The sequence below is a fragment of the Haliotis rufescens genome, unplaced genomic scaffold (genome assembly GCF_023055435.1).
Source record: "Haliotis rufescens isolate VD_foot unplaced genomic scaffold, xgHalRufe1.0.p SCAF_80, whole genome shotgun sequence".
In the NCBI taxonomy this organism is placed as follows: Eukaryota; Metazoa; Mollusca; class Gastropoda; order Lepetellida; family Haliotidae; genus Haliotis; species Haliotis rufescens.
In genome coordinates this window covers 1,248,368-1,268,487 of record NW_025964373.1, presented here as the reverse complement: position 1 = coordinate 1,268,487, position 20,120 = coordinate 1,248,368, and the positions used below count along the sequence as shown (strand labels likewise).

The following is a 20,120-nucleotide window of genomic DNA, read 5'->3' as shown; positions in this document are numbered from 1 at the left end:
TCTTAATGCCATGATCAACAAATCTTAACGGAATTTGCATACGGGGCTTATTTCACAGTTAACATTTGTAAACTGTCACAATGGTTGTTATCCATTCGCATGAAAAGTGATAGGATATCCAAGCAGTATTCTTGAAGTGAGAATAATCACCCGATCCAGGAAATATTACCTACTACTAGCACAGAGTTGTTAGCAACTATGACCTGCTACTAGTAGGTACAAAGACGGTCTCTACGTCTCTGGAGACTAACATTTACTGCTACTACTAGCTAACAGTAACAATTAAATAGCATAACCATATTAGGATGTATGTTCACAGGGGCGCATTTCACGCCATATTGGAACATACAGTGTCCAACACAGCATTCAGCAGATGGTAGGATGTCTGTCATCATTTTGTTGTTGTTTTTTATCTCCGGTCTAGACAGGCTAGACTTAGATTTAGTATCTTCATACGGTATATGTATTTTATACATCACCTAATTACAATTTTAACAACCAATAGATAGATCTATAGATATACTCGGACCCCATGGTACCGCGGCATTCATCGTATCGCGGCATTTGTGATTTCCGATAGTTCACGCGGGACACGCCTCTTAGCGGTTGTCTATTAATGCAAATCAGTAACCAGGAAGTGCACACTTTGTAAACAATTTCAATTTCCTCGGAATGTTCCGTCTGCTGTAAGTAAGGAGTTATTAATCCGTTGATACATATTTCTGGCATCTGTTGTAATATTGCCTTACCCCCATCTATCAATGGCCAACGATATAACCCGCAGTTATCCAAGTAAACTTTCTCTATCGACCTGAACTAGATCATCTGCATATTCATGTCGACTAATGAGGTAACGGAAGTTACGTAGTCCGCACATTTTTTCCCGCTCAGTGCCCAGAATCTATTGGGAGATCATAAGGGCCATAATGCCAAACTTAGAAATACGTTCTTCACTAGTAATCAAAAGATAAATACATACTTTGGGCATACTAGGAGTGCTTTTAATATATTTATTGTTGACTTTTAAAAAAATTCCATTTTGTGACAAATTATTGTCATCCATTTTTTTTTAGACAATCTTAAAATATAATTTCTGATATTTTGTTGTTGACTTATAAAAATATTTTTCTCTTACTTTTCGGTAAAAATGCATTGAATACCTATTGCTGATAACACATTTAGAATTTTACTTGTGCTGTCTTTGCACTTGTCTGGACAAATCACTGATGTCTGGCATGATCATACCAAGTGGTTGGTAGAATTATGTCCTCTTTTTGTCCAATTCGGACCTCCATACACAACTTTTCTCTGTACCGCGATACGATGGAGTTCTCTCCCTTGTCAAACAGAGCGCGAGGCCCGGCTTTTACTCGGAGCTACTAATGTAAATAATGAACTTTTATCAGTAAAATATGCATTGTTAGATAGCATGAATGATATCTGATATACAGATCACGAATAATCATAAAGGTTAGTGAGTGCATTTTGTCCCGTTTAGCGTACATGACAAGTACCGCGATACCCCGAGGTTGCAGGCTATATAGTAATCCGGTCTTAATAGAAGATCGTTACGGTTTTCATTCATACATGCCATTGTATGTGTATTTGTTTGATAGAACTACACATATTTATAAGAACTGATCGTTACAAAATATATTGGCAAACAAGGTTAAAATTTGTCTTTGGAAAAATCGTCCCGACGTGGTCAGAAGGAGTTATCCCCCTTGGCTGGCAAAGCGATCGGTTTTCGATCAAACATTTATCGGTTAGATCTTGCTTTTTGTTTATCTGTTCTTACTTGTTCGTTGGTCATAATGTTATCTAGTCTTTGTGCAAACATAATTTACAGTCTACAACCATTCACTGTGGTACTTTTTATTTTCAGATACTGAGATGGAGAACGTCAACGTGCCTGCTGACCCTGCACATGACGCATGTTTGTATTCTATGTCTGTAGGCCCAGAATGAGTGTAGGACTAACATAGATATATCATCGGGGAAGCATCAAATCTCATCTAGATTATTAGTGTTAATTAACTTGTTTTGCTGAAAGGTCTGTGTTCTGGGTTCAAAGTGAGGTCCTTTTCTGGCGTTCGCTCCATTGTGAGATAAGGCCCACGCTCTAATTCACTAGTCAACGTGCCCTCTTTTTTGTTTGTTGTTGTTGTTGTTGTTATGATGAACACTGAGGGAATATGTAGACATATGAGATTAATAAAGGTTCATAAAGATTATTGTGCATTCGGCAAATTTATAGTAAACTATACATGTATCATTGATTACCTCCCTTTGCAACCAATATGTCAAGATATCAGTACCAATTTACACATTTTTTTATTCCCAGGGTATCCAAGTGGGCTGTGTCCTGCCACATTCAGGAAATTTGAGGTGCAACCTTTGTAGGAAATCAGGTATGTTGTATTCTACCCCTATACATGTTGGGAATTACATTAATTTATATTATTATACTAAGGCTAATTTACTGTTGTATAGATTTAGCACAAGCTAAGCACAGGTGCTGTGAACATTTATCTTTATGCACCCCCATTGTTGCAATATCTGGTAATGACTGCTCCCTATCATATCACAATCCAGTACAATAACTGATCCCTGTACATCCGGGCTTTTTAAGATCATGGCCTCCGAGAGTAAAGTGTCAAGTCAGAAGCGATTCTTGTTGTCTATATAATTAGTGTTTGGATAACACGGGATATTGAAACATGGTGGCAACGGTGCGGAATTAACTTGATGTTGATGTTTAACGCTAGAATTGACGCTGTCAGTAGTGCTGGGTGCCTACACGGATGAGACAGTTCACCAAGCGAGTGAGTAATGTCGGACCTCTGCAGTATCGCACGTGGTTTGCGACTACAGGATTTTGATGATTCTGGATTAATTATGCATTTTGGTGAATGAATGAACATTTCACACGGATTTCACATTCGATTTCCTAACTGATGAACATTATGGATGGTCAGGAAGAACGTGAACCGGGCGGACATGACGACCACGTGGGCTTGCAGATACCGCACGGCAGGAGAATGCCATTGCCGAATTTGACACCTCCATTGCCGCTGAAAATGTCGGGTGATTTGGCAGATAATTGGAGAATGTGGAAACAGGCGTGGCAGAACTTTGTGATTGTTTCACAACTAGATGATTACCCGATGAATTACCAAGCTGCTGCTTTATTGCATTCTATCGGAACTGATGCACTGAAAGTCTACAATGCAATGGAATTCTTGCCGGAAGAGCACAGGGATGTGACTACTATTATGGCCAAGTTTGATTCATACACAATTGGAGAAACTAATGAGACGTATGAACGATACATTTTGAACAATCGTGTACAGGCAGATGGAGAAAGTTTTGAGGAATACCTCACAGCTATTCGCACACTCTCAAAGAGCTGTAACTTTTGTGAATGTCTACGTGAATCACTATTAAGGGACAAAATAGTGACAGGGATCAGAGACCCTAACACCAGGAAAAGGCTTTTACAGGAAACTAAGCTGTCACTGAAATCTTGCATTGCAATATGCAGAAGTGCTGAAGCAACCAATGTAAGAATTAAAGCCATGAATTCTGAAGATGTACACCGTGTCAGCAGACATTCAGCAGGAAACAAGTCTCATAGATACAGAGAGAGGACTGGTAAATCTCAACCTGTACAAGGGCCAAGCATGTCACAGAAGGCAGGATCTTTACAACTATGCAAGTTTTGTGGATACAAACACATTATGGACAGACGCAAATGTCCAGCCTGGGGAAAGACATGTACCCTGTGTAAGGGAAAGAATCATTATCAGCAATGTTGTCGACATGGTAACAAAGCTAGCAAGATTCACTCTGTCTCAGATGATGAAGACAGTGGAGCAGAGGAAGATGATTGTCTTGAGGTGATCAGCAGTGTGTCATTGGATCCAGATGTTGAAGTTTGCAACCAGGTTGGAAAGAAAGCAGGCTCAGATATTTTCGCTCAGATGATTGTGGAGCATGAGACCAATGTAAAATTCCAGTTGGATTGTGGAGCATCAGTAAACATTTTACCACGGAGATTACTTAATGCTGATACTGATGTCACACCCACTTCGAAAATGCTTCGTATGTGGAATGGTTCACTGGTACACCCTGATGGTGTAACAAGACTGCTGATTCAAAACCCCAAAAACAAGAAGGCTTACAGTGTAGAATTTGTGATTGTGTCCGATGACACAAATCATCTTGTACCTTTGTTGGGTTCCAAAGCAGTGCAGCAGATGGGACTGCTAACAGTGAATGTGGACAACTTTGTTTCTGTTTGTTCAGTTTCACAGCCAGGACCAACATTAGTCAAAGAGAGGAATTCTGAGGCTATCATTAAGACTTACTCTGAAAATTTTGAAGGGGAACTTGGGACCTTGCCTGGCAAAGTACACCTGCAGGTGAATCCGGAAATAACCCCAAGCGTCTCACATCAGAACAGAGTGCCTATCTCACAGAGAGAGGAATTGAGACAAGAACTTAATCGTCTTATGAAACTTGGTGTCTTGGTACCTGTGGATGAACCAACAGATTGGGTTAGCTCGTTAGTGATAGCACCCAAGAAATCAGGGGGAATTAGAATATGTATTGACCCCAAGCGCTTAAATGAGGCACTTCGTCGTGAGCATTATCAGCTGCCTACGATCGAGGAAGTGTTGCCCGATCTGACAAATGCGAAGGTCTTCAGTACATGTGACTTGTCTGCTGGATTTTGGCATCTTGAACTTGATCTCGAATCCAGTTTGCTGTGTACTTTTGGAACTCCGTTTGGTCGGTACAGATGGACTAGACTACCATTCGGGCTTAGTGTATCCCCTGAAATCTTCCAGAAACGCTTAATCCAAGCTTTGGAAGGACTACCAGGTGTCAAATGTATAGTGGATGACATCCTGATCTATGGTTCAGGGTATGACAAGATGACAGCGCAGGTTGACCATGACAGGAATCTGGAAGGCCTTATGCAGCGTTGTCAGAAACTTGGTATCAAGTTGAAGAAGGAGAAACTTAAGTTGTGCAGAAAAGAGGTTACCTTTCTTGGTCACATCATCACTGATCAGGGACTTAAGTGTGACCCACAGAAAATAAAGGCTGTGTTGGAAATGCCAGCACCACAGAATGTTGAGGACATTCAACGCTTCTCAGGGTTCGTCAACTACCTTGCAAGATATTTACCTCGTCTGTCAGGGGTAATGCAACCACTTCGACAATTAACACATACTGACGTGGACTGGACATGGATGGAGGCACACGAGAAAGCCTTCACTGAAGTGAAAAAACTGGTTACGGAAGCTCCAGTATTGGCATACTACAATGAAGCTGAAGAAGTGACACTGCAGTGTGATGCAAGTTCCACTGGACTAGGTGCTGTGCTGTTACAACAAGACAAGCCAATTGCATACGCTAGCCGTGCCCTAACACCGGCTGAGTCCAGATATGCACAGATTGAAAAGGAAATGCTGTCTGTTGTTTTCGGACTTCAAAAGTTCCACACATACACATTTGGTCGGAAAGTTACAGTGGAAAATGATCATAAACCACTAGAAGCAATAACCAGCAAACCCTTAAACTGTGCTCCTAGACGACTACAGTCTATGATTCTGGCTATGCAACAGTATGACGCCACTATCAAGTACAAGAAAGGTGCAGATGTTGTTTTGGCAGACACATTGTCAAGAGCATATTTGCCAAGCACAGAGCCAAAGATTGTAGAGCCTTTCAGTCAGGTGAACATGGCAAAGTTTTTGCCGATAACAGATGACAGGATCAAGCAGATCAGAGAAGAGACTGAAAAGGATGAAACTCTGCAGAAACTCAAACAAATCGTGTTAAGTGGGTGGCCAGAGGAAAGAGACGCTTTACCGATGGAGTTGTACCCATACTTCAACTGTAGAGACGAGATCACAGTACAAAATGGTCTCATATTCAGAGGAGAAAGGCTGGTCATACCTCACAACCTGAGAACAACAATGAAAACCAGGATCCATACTTCTCACCTAGGGATCGAAGGTTGTTTACGGCGTGCAAGAGAGAGTTTGTATTGGCCTCACATGTCTGATGACATTAAACAGTACATCAGTACTTGCAAGTTGTGCTGCAAATACCAGGCAGACCAGCAGAAGGAGACACTACAGACCACTGAAGTACCAGAACGACCATGGCAAAAAGTGGCATCAGATTTGTTCACACTTAATGATAAGGACTATCTGATAACCGTGGATTACTACAGTAACTTCTGGGAAGTGGACTGCCTGTCAGACACCAAGTCTACTACAGTTATCAAGAAGCTAAAGGCACACTTTGCCAGATATGGGATTCCGGACCAGCTGGTTAGTGATAACGGACCTCAGTTCTACTCAGAGGAGTTTAACAAATTTGTCATTGATTGGGACATAGAGCACTTAACCTCAAGTCCTCACAACAGTCAAGCCAATGGAAAGGCAGAGTCTGCGGTAAAGACCGCGAAGAAACTACTACGGAAAGCAAAAGACAGTGGAAACGACCAGTATATGGCAATATTGGACTACCGAAATACACCAACTCAGGGACTCGGCTCTAGTCCTGTGCAACGACTTATGAACAGACGATCAAAGACTCTCCTTCCAACAAGTGAAACTCTGCTGAAGCCGAGAACAGTGAATGGTGAAAGAGAAAGACTTTGTCTGAAACAGCAGAAACAGAAGTCAGCCTTTGACAAATCTGCAAAAGATTTAACGCCACTAGAAGAAGGTGATACTGTTAGGATGAAGCCATTCACTATGAATGACAAAGTATGGAAAAAGGGAACAGTGCTAAAGAGACTTGACGAGAGAAGCTATGAGGTAGACACACCTACAGGAATACTCCGACGTAACCGTGTACATTTGAGGAAAACAGCTGAACAACATTCTTTGAATCAACCACCTGTCAAAGCTGAAAGTGAACAGAGATTCAGAAAGCCATTAATGTCAAGAGAAAAGCTTATGCCATCTAACAGTCCTACCAGTAGCAGGAGTAATGAGAAGACTTCTCCTGTGACTCCACCTGTGACACCGATGAAGACTGACAGACCGACGACTATCATGAAGCAAGCACAGACTACACCACCTACTACCACCAGAAGTGGCCGTTCAGTGAAGTTGCCCAAACATCTCAGAGACTTTACTGTGTAGAGTACAGTTGTGCTCAAGTTCAACAATTATATGTTGAAGCCTCATTTAACAGTCATTCTATTCTGTTAATGTGAGTGAATGTTTACAGACCAGTAAGGTCATGGACACTAATTTGATTCACTTACAGTTATAAGGCCTTCATAATTTAATAGCTTTATTAATATGAAAGCTACCCTAAACGTTAATTCAAAATAATGTAAACTGACTTCCATGCCAGTATAATTTTGATATTAATAAGGAGTGTGTGCCAAAGTTTCCAATGGACTCGTGGACTCTTAAAGAAGAAGGGATGTTGCAATATCTGGTAATGACTGCTCCCTATCATATCACAATCCAGTACAATAACTGATCCCTGTACATCCGGGCTTTTTAAGATCATGGCCTCCGAGAGTAAAGTGTCAAGTCAGAAGCGATTCTTGTTGTCTATATAATTAGTGTTTGGATAACACGGGATATTGAAACACCCATGATAAAGTCAGGGATAACAATAGAGGAATCATCATACATCAAATTAAATCATGGATGTCATGATATGAAATACCACATTTGTAGTATTATCGGTACCTCATTATATCAGTCTTTCCTCACTGGATCATCAGCTGACACACTGTGATATTACTGAAACACTGTTCTCAGTTGCATTAAGCCAACTCAACCATTCACTATGCAAACTTACTGACCTGATTATGGCAATTGTGAAAGTATTACTTTCCCTCAGACCTTAGGCCATTTATTAAGTGATGAGGTGTAAGTTGGTATACTGTAATCAAACTACAGGCTATCATGAATACAGGAATATCCAATTTGAAGTCAAATGAGCTTATGTCATGGTGCATTATCTGTCATCTGTCCATAACTAACTTGTACACTTTCAAAACCTCCTCTGAATCTACAAGGCCTATGAAACTGAAATCTCAGCAATGATATTCTAAAACATGAGGCCATTTACAAAATATCACTTTTGCATATTACACAGCCATATCATTTGATATGTGTTATGGGGATTACATTGGTGTATTTTTTGCTTGATCTGGGAGGAACATCTTAGATATTTACCACTTGATGAGACCCACCAGCGTGGAAATGGTGCTGACAAACCAAGGAAAACAATCATGGTAATTATGGGATTTGAACCCATTGTCATAGATTTCTGGCATATGAAAGAGATGCAGCTTAGTCTCTGAAAATGTAAAATATTGATAGAAACATTTTGTATTCATTTTAGTTTAAAAGTAGACCCAGTGAGATGGGCTGGGCGGAAGGGAAAATAATATGGTTCAAGGACTGTGAGACAGACAGGGATGCAACTCTGCCCAGCAAATTGAGGTGGCTTCTTAGATGACTGTATTACCTGTGCCTTCTATGGCCTTAAACTTTCACATACCTTATGAAGTTTGTTTGTGTTTTCGATATCTTCTCTGAAAATCATATTTTCAATAAGCTGAGATTTTGTGTATTTGATCCCACTAACATGATGCCAATACAACTTCAAGCTGTCAAGACATGGCAACCATATTGAACATATACTTTTCACCCTTTAGAAAGCCACTTCTGCATTTACATTATGAAATTTGATATACAGTAATTATTTGGTAAACCCAATAACAGGGTCATATTTTGCAAGTTTTTCTTATATTTTGAACTGCAACATTTTGTCTTCATGGGCTGCTGCAGCAGTCATGATGAATGTGTTCTTTGACTCGTTTCATTACCAATTATTATCCCCCACAACATGTTTTGCGGGGGTATTAAAATGGACATGGTCAGTCCTTGCATTCATACTTCTGTGTAAGATTTTGAAAAAACGTTTACCATTTTCTTCACCAATCATGGTACATGGATAGGCCTAGTGGTGACCTGGTGCCTGTTGATAGTTTTGGATTTTTGTAAAATGTATCTTAGTTTTATCTTTAGTTTCCATGGCAACAACTTTGACTGAAATAGGAGGGTAGTGATCGTTCTTGGAACATACCTTAAAAATCTACAATATTTCTTCACCAAACTTGACACACAGATCGGTCTAGTGGTGAACTGGTGCCTTTTGATAGTTTAGGATTTTTTAAAAATTAATATTTTGAGATGCCACAACTTTGACTCATACTGAAAATTCTCCTTTCTATGCAGATTAAATTTTTTTTACAATATTTCCTTAACAAGCATGGAACATAGATAGGTCTAGTGTTGAACTGGTGCCTTTTGGTAGTTTAGGATTTTTTAAAAATTGAGACTTTGACTCATACTGAAAATGAGGGTAGTGCTCCTTTCTGGGCAGATTAAAAAAAACTTACAATATTTCCTTAACAAGCATGGCACATAGATAGGTCTAGTGTTGAACTGGTGCCTTTTGATAATTTGGGATATTTAGTTTCCATAGCAAGTATTTAATATTTAGGGGATAATGGTGAATTTGTCTTCTTGCATATACTGTCATCCTTTTAATTGGTCAAGATGCTGTGAGAAAGTCTGTTCTGTAGATAAATAGTTTTGTTTCTTTTGCTAATTTATCATAACCTTGTATTGCCTTTTTGTTGTAATAATATATTCCGTGAAAAAGTACAGGGAAGCTACAGAGCCATTTTAACACCTATACCCAGGGTAGTTTGTTCGAACAGTATTTCTGTCAGTCATGTGAGGGGACAGCCAAAAGGTAATGAAGGGAAAAATTATTACATCAGAGCTACAGATAAGCAGCGTATTTGTGTAAAATACCCCCCAAAATTATTTAAAACCCAATTACTTTCCATAAAATTGTGTACAGAAACGCATGCATTAAATGAAAAACTCAAATTATTAAAACAGCTCGCGTAAATGCCCAATGAAGCTTTTTCAGCATGCATACAAAGGAGCTAATTTCTGAAACACAATTACAAGCTAATTTACTTTCTGAGTCAAACCTATGTATTTAGAACATTATTTCATTTTTTTGAAATCTTAAAATGTTCACTAATTTTGGGAAAGACCCAAGAGAGTGATGAATAGATGAGTGAAAAAATATTGGTTACCCAATGAAAAATGTAATAACCCAATTAAAATAGAAACCCTAAAGTAAAAATTGAATTGCTCAAAAAGTTATCTGGAGCTCTGTTACATGAGTCAGTTTAATGGCACCAATACAATGGGCACATCTGGCCTCAATTAGGTTGAATCTGGTAAACTGTGTCTGTGATTTTTTTTGGTGACAACATTGCAGCCATATTGAATGTTATTTTGTCCAGGTACTCATGTATCATGGTGTTATTCATTTAACAGGCTCTGATACTATATTTCAATCTCCAATGTGCTATGTTTCAGTGATCATATGTTCCATTTGGTCATGCCATCATCTTTCACCTTTTTGTGTCCTAATAATGGAATGTACCAGTAAGTGTAATAACCTTGTACCTGCAATATTTCCTATGAATCTTTTTGGAAGTGAAGCTATGATTGGTTATATATGTATGTTATTATGCACTCCAACAATGGTATAAAATAGATCTACTGTTCTTTCCAGATTTCAGATTCAGATTATCATGCCATGGTCATACCCTTTGCATGCACCCTTGTATCTAGATTACAGGTATACTAACACTGTTTGGATTGTCACGGACATGATCCAAGTAATTCAGTCTCAAAAACGTAGTCACAGAATTTGATTCTTAACATTCCCAAAGGGCAACTATATGGAATGTCAGTTTTGTGTGACCTGGCTGATTTGGTGACATTACACCCCAATTACATGGATAGTTGTTAGTGCTATCAACCTCTTGCCTGCCTGGACCAAGCACCATTAATTTAAGTGGTCATAAACAATTCACTCGTTTTTCCTCATTTGTCAATCATTATTAAATATTCATATCATTTGGTGTATCTGAACATTTGTTACTTATTTCTGCATAATCTTGTTAATCTATTTATGATGACCTTTACCAGTATTTAATTCCCTAAAAATAAATTCTGATCAGTTTCAGGCCCATTCAAACGGTTCGTAGTGAGGCATATTTTTGTTTATCCTAGATAACCTTAGCAATGTTGTCATGAAGAGGTTGATGGATGTTTATCACACTTTTTTAACCTTCATTTGCAAAGGTATTTTTGTAGCTTCCAATTCTGATTTGTTCAACTTTAAGAACTTTCTTCTCAGAAACCAAGGAAACTAAAACTTAATGACACCTGGCATGTGTAGCACCACAATGGGACTCGGATTAAGTTATGTGGTTGTCCCAGTGTTTTATTTTACAATTTGTTCATTCAGTTCTGTGGTGTCATGTGTTGTGTTTATTCTTATGAAGATTTTCATTCTTCGTATACAATGTTCACAGGTTTCACTGTCCAGTTACAAGAAGCCTGGTGAAAATAGCTTGTTTGGTCCAGTTGCACCCAACAAAGGTAACATTGATCGCCTCGAAACGTAGGATTCATGTCTGCATGTTGTTAAACAAACTGGTTGTAATATAGCATAGACTATTTTTCCAGATAAGACAAATATACAAAATAAAACAAAATACTTTTTGAATACAAACAACATGGCCTGCTTGTCTGGTGTTTGTCATCCTGACACAACTATTAGCTCACCAAGGTGAGCTTATGCCATACCGTGGGATCCGTCGTCCGTATGTCAACGATTTTTTCAAAAAAATTCTTCTTTTGACCACAAATTGACAATTAACGAAATTTGACTGGGAGCATCCCTAGGTGGTGAGGATTCAAAATTGTACAAATGGTGGGGCTGACCCCCCAAAGGGCTGGGTGGCGGGGCCAAATGGGGGTAATTTGGTTATGTTGCTTTAAACGACTTCTTTATTGGAACTAAGAGATAGATATCAACCATATTTGGTTGGAAGCATTCTCCAATGCTGGGGATTAAAAATTGTACAAATGGAGAGGGCTGACCCCCCAAGGGTCAGGGCCAAATAGGAGTAATTTGGCCATATTCCTCTCTTGAACTAAGAGATAGATATCAACCATATTTGGTTGGAATCAATTCTCCAATGGTGGGGATTCAAATTGGAGAAATGGAGGGGCTGAAATTGCTTCTTGAAAAACAATTAAGAATGAAAATAAAAAAAGAGAAACTACACACTCCAGGAAGCTTAAACTTAACTTTGTAGAAATGATGATGATCACTTGTAGCTTACACAAAGCGAAGGTTCAAATAAGCTTATGTCATGGCTAATGGAAAAAAGTAACTGCTGTGTATTAAGTAGTGTAAATGTTATGTTATTGTAAATTACAACATAATATTTGGTCTTTTGTCTCATCAATGTTTTATCATAACAAATTCATTGACAAAATCCATTCCTGGTAATTGGAGACGGAGAGACACGCCCCCAAAGAGGGGTGCAACTTGTAGGCGGGCACTATCCTGCTGCAACATGACATTATGTCCATGCATGTGCACAAAGGCAAGAACATGATCTCAAACGATGTCCTCATAACAATGATGAGTTGTGTTTTCCCATGAGTTGTGATGCCACCCCATACCATCACACTTCCACCCCAAAACTGATGATGATAAGTAATGCAAGAGTTGCTAAAACATTCTCCAGTATGCATGTAGACCTTTGCACGACCATCAGAGCTGTTCAGATGAAACCCTCACTCATTTGTGAACAGTGTACTGTCCCTGTTTTTCTTCTGAACCTCAGATGCTGTCTACACCAAGTGTGACTGATAGTCCTGTGTAAGCAAAATTAGGCATATTGCTGAATGTTGGGACCGGATGTTGTGCTCTCTCAACCGGTAACGTACAGTTCTGCCACTAATTCGTCTTAACCCAAGAATTTTCCGATTATTAATGTGGCAGATGATATTTGTGATTCGATGAACATTAAAAATGTTTGGCAACTTCGTTTTGCGCATTTTGTGTTTCCGACATGTCATCAAGCTGTGACAGCATTAATAATTACAGTTGAACAAAAAGAAAAAAGATTTTATTAGACCCAGAAAGCTAAACAATCATTGTGTGCTGTTTACATTATGAAAACTTGTGTAAATACCTTGCTCCGAACAAACATGCAAACACACAAATTATGCACAGTCTATAAACGTTTGCATGCAAATTGTGAATCACGACCTTAAAACTGAGGAGATGTCTTCATCAATATGCATATTGAAAGATGCATTATTTAATTTCAGATTAAACTTAGTTTTGTTCAATCTCATTAAAATCTGATCTTAGTTTTCGCTACCGCTAACCAAAGATCTGAGGACATCCCATTACGGGTCACGTTGGAACGACCTTTCGTGATCATTGACCGACCAATGCAATGACTGAAATTGACATTTGCCAATCAGAAGGTAGCTATCTCGAGCTTTACTGCACTAGTTTCAAACTGGCAACTACGCCTTGAAACATATTTTGACGTATTCTCGATTAAATAAATTTAAAACTGACCAAAACAACATTCTGGAATGACTTATAGATGGCCTAAATTGTATGGATATAATCATAAAACCCGTAACTGTCATTCGGAATACCCTCTGTTAAATATTTCGAGGATGCATGATTAGAAAACACATTTTGACTGTCACTTTCAGGATCTGTTAAGTGATGCTCTCATTGGTTGGATGAAAGGTCATGCTGACGTGACCCATAATGGGATGTCCTCAGATCATTTTTTAGCGGTAGCCAGAACTAAGATCTGATTTTAATGAGATTGAAATTTGTTGGACTTTTTATTAAGAAAAGTTACCTTTTTCTGCTAGTATATATGTCGTTAACGATTACACTTTCAACATCTCCTCTAGAGCTACAAGGCCTATGAAGCTGAAACTTGGCATGAATCATCCCAGCAATGATGTCAGAATTGTGATTTGATGTTAAGCCTGTCGTTATGTAACAGCAGCGTATAAAATTCCCGGAAGGGCAACTTTGCAAATATTCCTGTCCAGATAAAATGCTTCCCGTCCAGAATTTTCTACACTAATGAACAAAAGTAACAAAATGGTGAACATAAGAAAAGTACTGTTGATTGTTAGTTCTCAGAAAATAACAATAAACTGATGGATTGTCAACTTAGTTACTTTAACTCATTGAAATTCATCAAATTCCAAGTCTGATTGACTGCCTCTATGGTGTACTGGTAGAGTGTCTGCTCGGAGAGCGGATGGTCAGAAATTCGATCCCTTGAAGCATCATTCCAAAAGACGTTAAAAGATGGTACTTGTTGTTACCCTGTCTTGCTCTCGGTAGTAAGGGCTAAAAGAAGGAATGGTCCACTCGGAGTCAGTATACTGTGTATAAAATTTGTTTTGCAGGTTTTTGTTGAAGTACATATTTTTTCGAAATTCATGTCTAACTGTATCAGTCATCTCCCTCACAAAATGTTAGAAATTTGGTTGTATTTTAAGAACCTTACACTTACATACTTTGAAAATAACAAAATCAGATCAAATTATCATCTGTTATCACATTTTCCTTCACACGAATATCCAGATACAAATTATGAGTCTGTGTTCAGAAGCCAGAAATCTTTTACCAAAAAATAAATGCATATCAGTTTCTGGATGTGAATTACAAAAAGTACACAAATTATCATCAGATATTTTCATTTTTGTTCAAGAAAATATTTGTGGTAATAACACCATCTTAATTTTGTATCCTGGACACATTTAACTGGCTAGAGAAAAATTCCTTGCCAGTTGAGATAACTGCAAATTATAACTTCCCATTAAGTTTTGAATTTAAGTGAGACAACATGATATTAAACTATACTATCTTTACAGGCATTTTTAATGGAACATAACTTGATGTTGCCATGAACCTAAAATAAATGTATGCTATACCCACAAACAGTCAACTGTTTCCTGATTGGCTGATAATAGAATGGGAGGGGCTTGTTTTTCATTATATATGGGTTTAACAATGTCATTGATTTTCTATTGTTGTCTTCCTGTTTTTTTATGTAAGTAATTAAAGAAGGAGTCTATGAAGTTGTTAATATTGACATATTTATTTAAAAGAATTGACTCCAATATAATTTTAAATTAATGTGGGTATAAATGTAAAAATAAGGTGTACTACGCGGATTTATTTATATTGAAGTTAAATCATAAGTTATTTTTCCATGAAAAATGTTCAATCAATGGTGATGACATCACTTATGTGAATATTTTCAACCTTTTCAGGGCAACTACCATGCTGTAATGAAACTTGATGGTATCAGTTTACACCAACGCTAAACTACATATACAGCTCCCAATACAGTGTGCTTTGAGAAGGGAGAGCAACTATGCCCTGTACGTTTCTGGAAAGAAGGAGTGTTGAGAAGAAGAGTTCTGTGTTGAAGTCAGCATTGACATCCTGAGTAGTGAAAAGATCAGCAGGGAGTAGCATCAGTTCGCTACTGTGTGGAGGGACAGTGTTTCTCCCTATACTCATGGACAGTACTGTACATCTAAACATATGATTCATATTATATATTGTTTCATAATGTGAGGTGTGTTTTTTTCATTCATAATATCAATTATGATATATGGTGAATTTAGCATCTTACAAATATACTGTGCATGGAATTTCTTCACTTACACTGTTTTAAGCATTTTGAGGCAAAACTCTTTTCATGTGTTACATTTATGTTTATTGTTTCCTCAACAATAAAGAACTAGCAAAATGATGAATTTTGTTTGTAGTTGATTGATTATGACAAGGATAAACAATAGGCATGAATGTGTTCATGTATTCATCACCGAACGACATGATGTCAAATGGCTGATTGTGTTAATGTGCCCAATGTCATGGGTTTTGCTGATCTTGTCAGCCCCTGATTTGCCTTGTCCACAATACATTTACCAGCGGCCTTGATACAGCTTACATTACAATCCTGGCAATCCATGCTACAGATTATGATTTTACATCCAAACAGATGGTAAGTTAGACAGTACCAAAATAATGATGTCACCATATTATCTCAACAGAAACATGAATCGTGAGGGGCTTTGGTAATGGTTACTACCCAATATATGTCCGACAGTGACATAAAGCTGCGTTATTCTTGAATCAGACGCTAATGTCGCCAAATATCAACAGAAACATGAATCACATGGTTCTAGGGTTAAGGTTTCTGCCCAATATATGTCCTACGGTGATGTTAAACTGGGTTATTCCTGATACAGACGCTGATGTTCTCGTATCTCAACAGAAACATGAATGATAAGGTGCTAGGGTTAGGGTTTCTACTCAATATATGTCCGACAGTGATGTTAAACTGGGTTATTCCTGATATAGACGCTGATGTTCTCGTATCTCAACAGAAACATGAATGATAAGGTGCTAGGGTTAGGGTTTCTACCCAATATATGTCCGACAGTGATGTAAAACTGGGTTATTCTTGAATCAGATGCAGATGTCACGAAATCTCAACAGAAACATGAATGATAAGGTGCTAGGGTTAGGGTTTCTACTCAATATATGTCTAATTGTGATATAAAACTGGGTTATTTCTGATACAGACGCTGATGTTCTCGTATCTCAACAGAAACATGAATGATAAGGTGCTAGGGTTAGGGTTTCTACCTAATATATGTCCGACAGTGATGTAAAACCGGGTTATTCCTGATACAGACGCTGTTGTTCTTGTATCTCAACAGAAACATGAATGATAAGGTGCTAGGGTTAGGGTTGCTACTCAATATATGTCTAATTGTGATGTAAAACTGGGTTATTTCTGATACAGACGCTGATGTTCTCGTATCTCAACAGAAACATGAATGATAAGGTGCTAGGGTTAGGGTTTCTACCTAATATATGTCCGACAGTGATGTAAAACTGGATTATTCCTGATATAGACGCTGATGTTCTCGTATCTCAACAGAAACATGAATGATAAGGTGCTAGGGTTAGGGTTTCTATCTGATATATGTCCAATTTTGATGTAAAACTGGGTTATTCCTGATATAGACGCTGATGTTCTCGTATCTCAACAGAAACATGAATGATAAGGTGCTAGGGTTAGGGTTTCTACTCAATATATGTCTAATTGTGATATAAAACTGGGTTATTTCTGATACAGACGCTGATGTTCTCGTATCTCAACAGAAACATGAATGATAAGGTGCTAGGGTTAGGGTTTCTACCCAATATATGTCCGACAGTGATGTAAAACTGGGTTATTCTTGAATCAGACGCAGATGTCACGAAATCTCAACAGAAACATGAATGATAAGGTGCTAGGGTTAAGGTTTCTACCTAATATATGTCTAATTGTGATGTAAAACTGGGTTATTTCTGATACAGACGCTGATGTTCTCGTATCTCAACAGAAACATGAATCGTGAGGTACTAGGGTTAGGGTTTCTACTCAATATATGTCCGACAGTGATGTAAAACTGGGTTATTCCTGATACAGACGCTGATGTTCTCGTATCTCAACAGAAACATGAATCGTGAGGTGCTAGGGTTAGGGTTTCTACCCAATATATGTCCGACAGTGATGTAAAACTGGGTTATTCTTGAATCAGACGCAGATGTCACGAAATCTCAACAGAAACATGAATGATAAGGTGCTAGGGTTAAGGTTTCTACCTAATATATGTCTAATTTTGATGTAAAACTGGGTTATTCCTGATACAGACGCTGATGTTCTCGTATCTCAACAGAAACATGAATGATAAGGTGCCAGGGTTAGGGTTTCTACCTAATATATGTCCGACAGTGATGTAAAACCGGGTTATTCCTGATACAGACGCTGATGTTCTCGTATCTCAACAGAAACATGAATCGTGAGGTGCTAGGGTTAGGGTTGCTACCCAATATATGTCCGACAGTGATGTAAAACTGGGTTATTCTTGAATCAGACGCAGATGTCACGAAATCTCAACAGAAACATGAATGATAAGGTGCTAGGGTTAAGGTTTCTACCTAATATATGTCTAATTGTGATGTAAAACTGGGTTATTCCTGATACAGACGCTGATGTTCTCGTATCTCAACAGAAACATGAATGATAAGGTGCTAGGGTTAGGGTTTCTACTCAATATATGTCTAATTGTGATGTAAAACTGGGTTATTTCTGATACAGACGCTGATGTTCTCGTATCTCAACAGAAACATGAATGATAAGGTGCTAGGGTTAGGGTTTCTACCTAATATATGTCCGACAGTGATGTAAAACTGGATTATTCCTGATATAGACGCTGATGTTCTCGTATCTCAACAGAAACATGAATGATAAGGTGCTAGGGTTAGGGTTTCTACCTGATATATGTCCAATTTTGATGTAAAACTGGGTTATTCCTGATATAGACGCTGATGTTCTCGTATCTCAACAGAAACATGAATGATAAGGTGCTAGGGTTAGGGTTTCTACTCAATATATGTCTAATTGTGATATAAAACTGGGTTATTTCTGATACAGACGCTGATGTTCTCGTATCTCAACAGAAACATGAATGATAAGGTGCTAGGGTTAGGGTTTCTACCTAATATATGTCCGACAGTGATGTAAAACTGGATTATTCCTGATATAGACGCTGATGTTCTCGTATCTCAACAGAAACATGAATGATAAGGTGCTAGGGTTAGGGTTTCTATCTGATATATGTCCAGTTTTGATGTAAAACTGGGTTATTCCTGATATAGACGCTGATGTTCTCGTATCTCAACAGAAACATGAATGATAAGGTGCTAGGGTTAGGGTTTCTACCCAATATATGTCCGACAGTGATGTAAAACTGGGTTATTCTTGAAACAGACGCAGATGTCACGAAATCTCAACAGAAACATGAATGATAAGGTGCTAGGGTTAAGGTTTCTACCTAATATATGTCTAATTGTGATGTAAAACTGGGTTATTTCTGATACAGACGCTGATGTTCTCGTATCTCAACAGAAACATGAATGATAAGGTGCTAGGGTTAGGGTTTCTACCTAATATATGTCCGACAGTGATGTAAAACCGGGTTATTCTTGATACAGACGCTGATGTTCTCGTATCTCAACAGAAACATGAATGATAAGGTGCTAGGGTTAGGGTTGCTACTCAATATATGTCTAATTGTGATGTAAAACTGGGTTATTTCTGATACAGACGCTGATGTTCTCGTATCTCAACAGAAACATGAATGATAAGGTGCTAGGGTTAGGGTTTCTACCTAATATATGTCCGACAGTGATGTAAAACTGGATTATTCCTGATATAGACGCTGATGTTCTCGTATCTCAACAGAAACATGAATGATAAGGTGCTAGGGTTAGGGTTTCTATCTGATATATGTCCAGTTTTGATGTAAAACTGGGTTATTCCTGATATAGACGCTGATGTTCTCGTATCTTAACAGAAACATGAATGATAAGGTGCTAGGGTTAGGGTTTCTACCCAATATATGTCCGACAGTGATGTAAAACTGGGTTATTCTTGAAACAGACGCAGATGTCACGAAATCTCAACAGAAACATGAATGATAAGGTGCTAGGGTTAAGGTTTCTACCTAATATATGTCTAATTGTGATGTAAAACTGGGTTATTTCTGATACAGACGCTGATGTTCTCGTATCTCAACAGAAACATGAATCGTGAGGTTCTAGGGTTAGGGTTTCTACCTAATATATGTCCGACAGTGATGTAAAACTGGGTTATTCCTGATACAGACGCTGATGTTCTCGTATCTCAACAGAAACATGAATCGTGAGGTGCTAGGGTTAGGGTTTCTACCCAATATATGTCCGACAGTGATGTAAAACTGGGTTATTCTTGAATCAGACGCAGATGGCACGAAATCTCAACAGAAACATGAATAATAAGGTGCTAGGGTTAGGGTTTCTACCTAATATATGTCTAATTGTGATGTAAAACTGGGTTATTCCTGATACAGACGCTGATGTTCTCGTATCTCAACAGAAACATGAATGATAAGGTGCCAGGGTTAGGGTTTCTACCTAATATATGTCCGACAGTGATGTAAAACTGGGTTATTCCTGATACAGACGCTGATGTTCTCGTATCTTAACAGAAACATGAATGATAAGGTGCT

The 20,120-nt window shown here is 38.3% G+C and overlaps 1 long non-coding RNA gene across 2 annotated transcripts; it reads left to right on the top strand.

Moving 5' to 3' along the window:
- Nucleotides 1-10,220: 10,220 nt before the first annotated feature.
- On the top strand, nt 10,221-15,766 carry LOC125377227. 2 transcript variants are annotated; one of them, XR_007219459.1, is made up of 3 exons: nt 10,221-10,532; nt 11,471-11,537; nt 15,279-15,766. It is a non-coding gene; the product is annotated as an uncharacterized LOC125377227 (long non-coding RNA). The 2 variants fall into 2 exon arrangements; XR_007219458.1 differs by lacking the exons at nt 10,221-10,532; nt 11,471-11,537 and adding an exon at nt 12,454-12,890.
- The last annotated feature ends 4,354 nt before the right edge of the window (nt 15,767-20,120 follow it).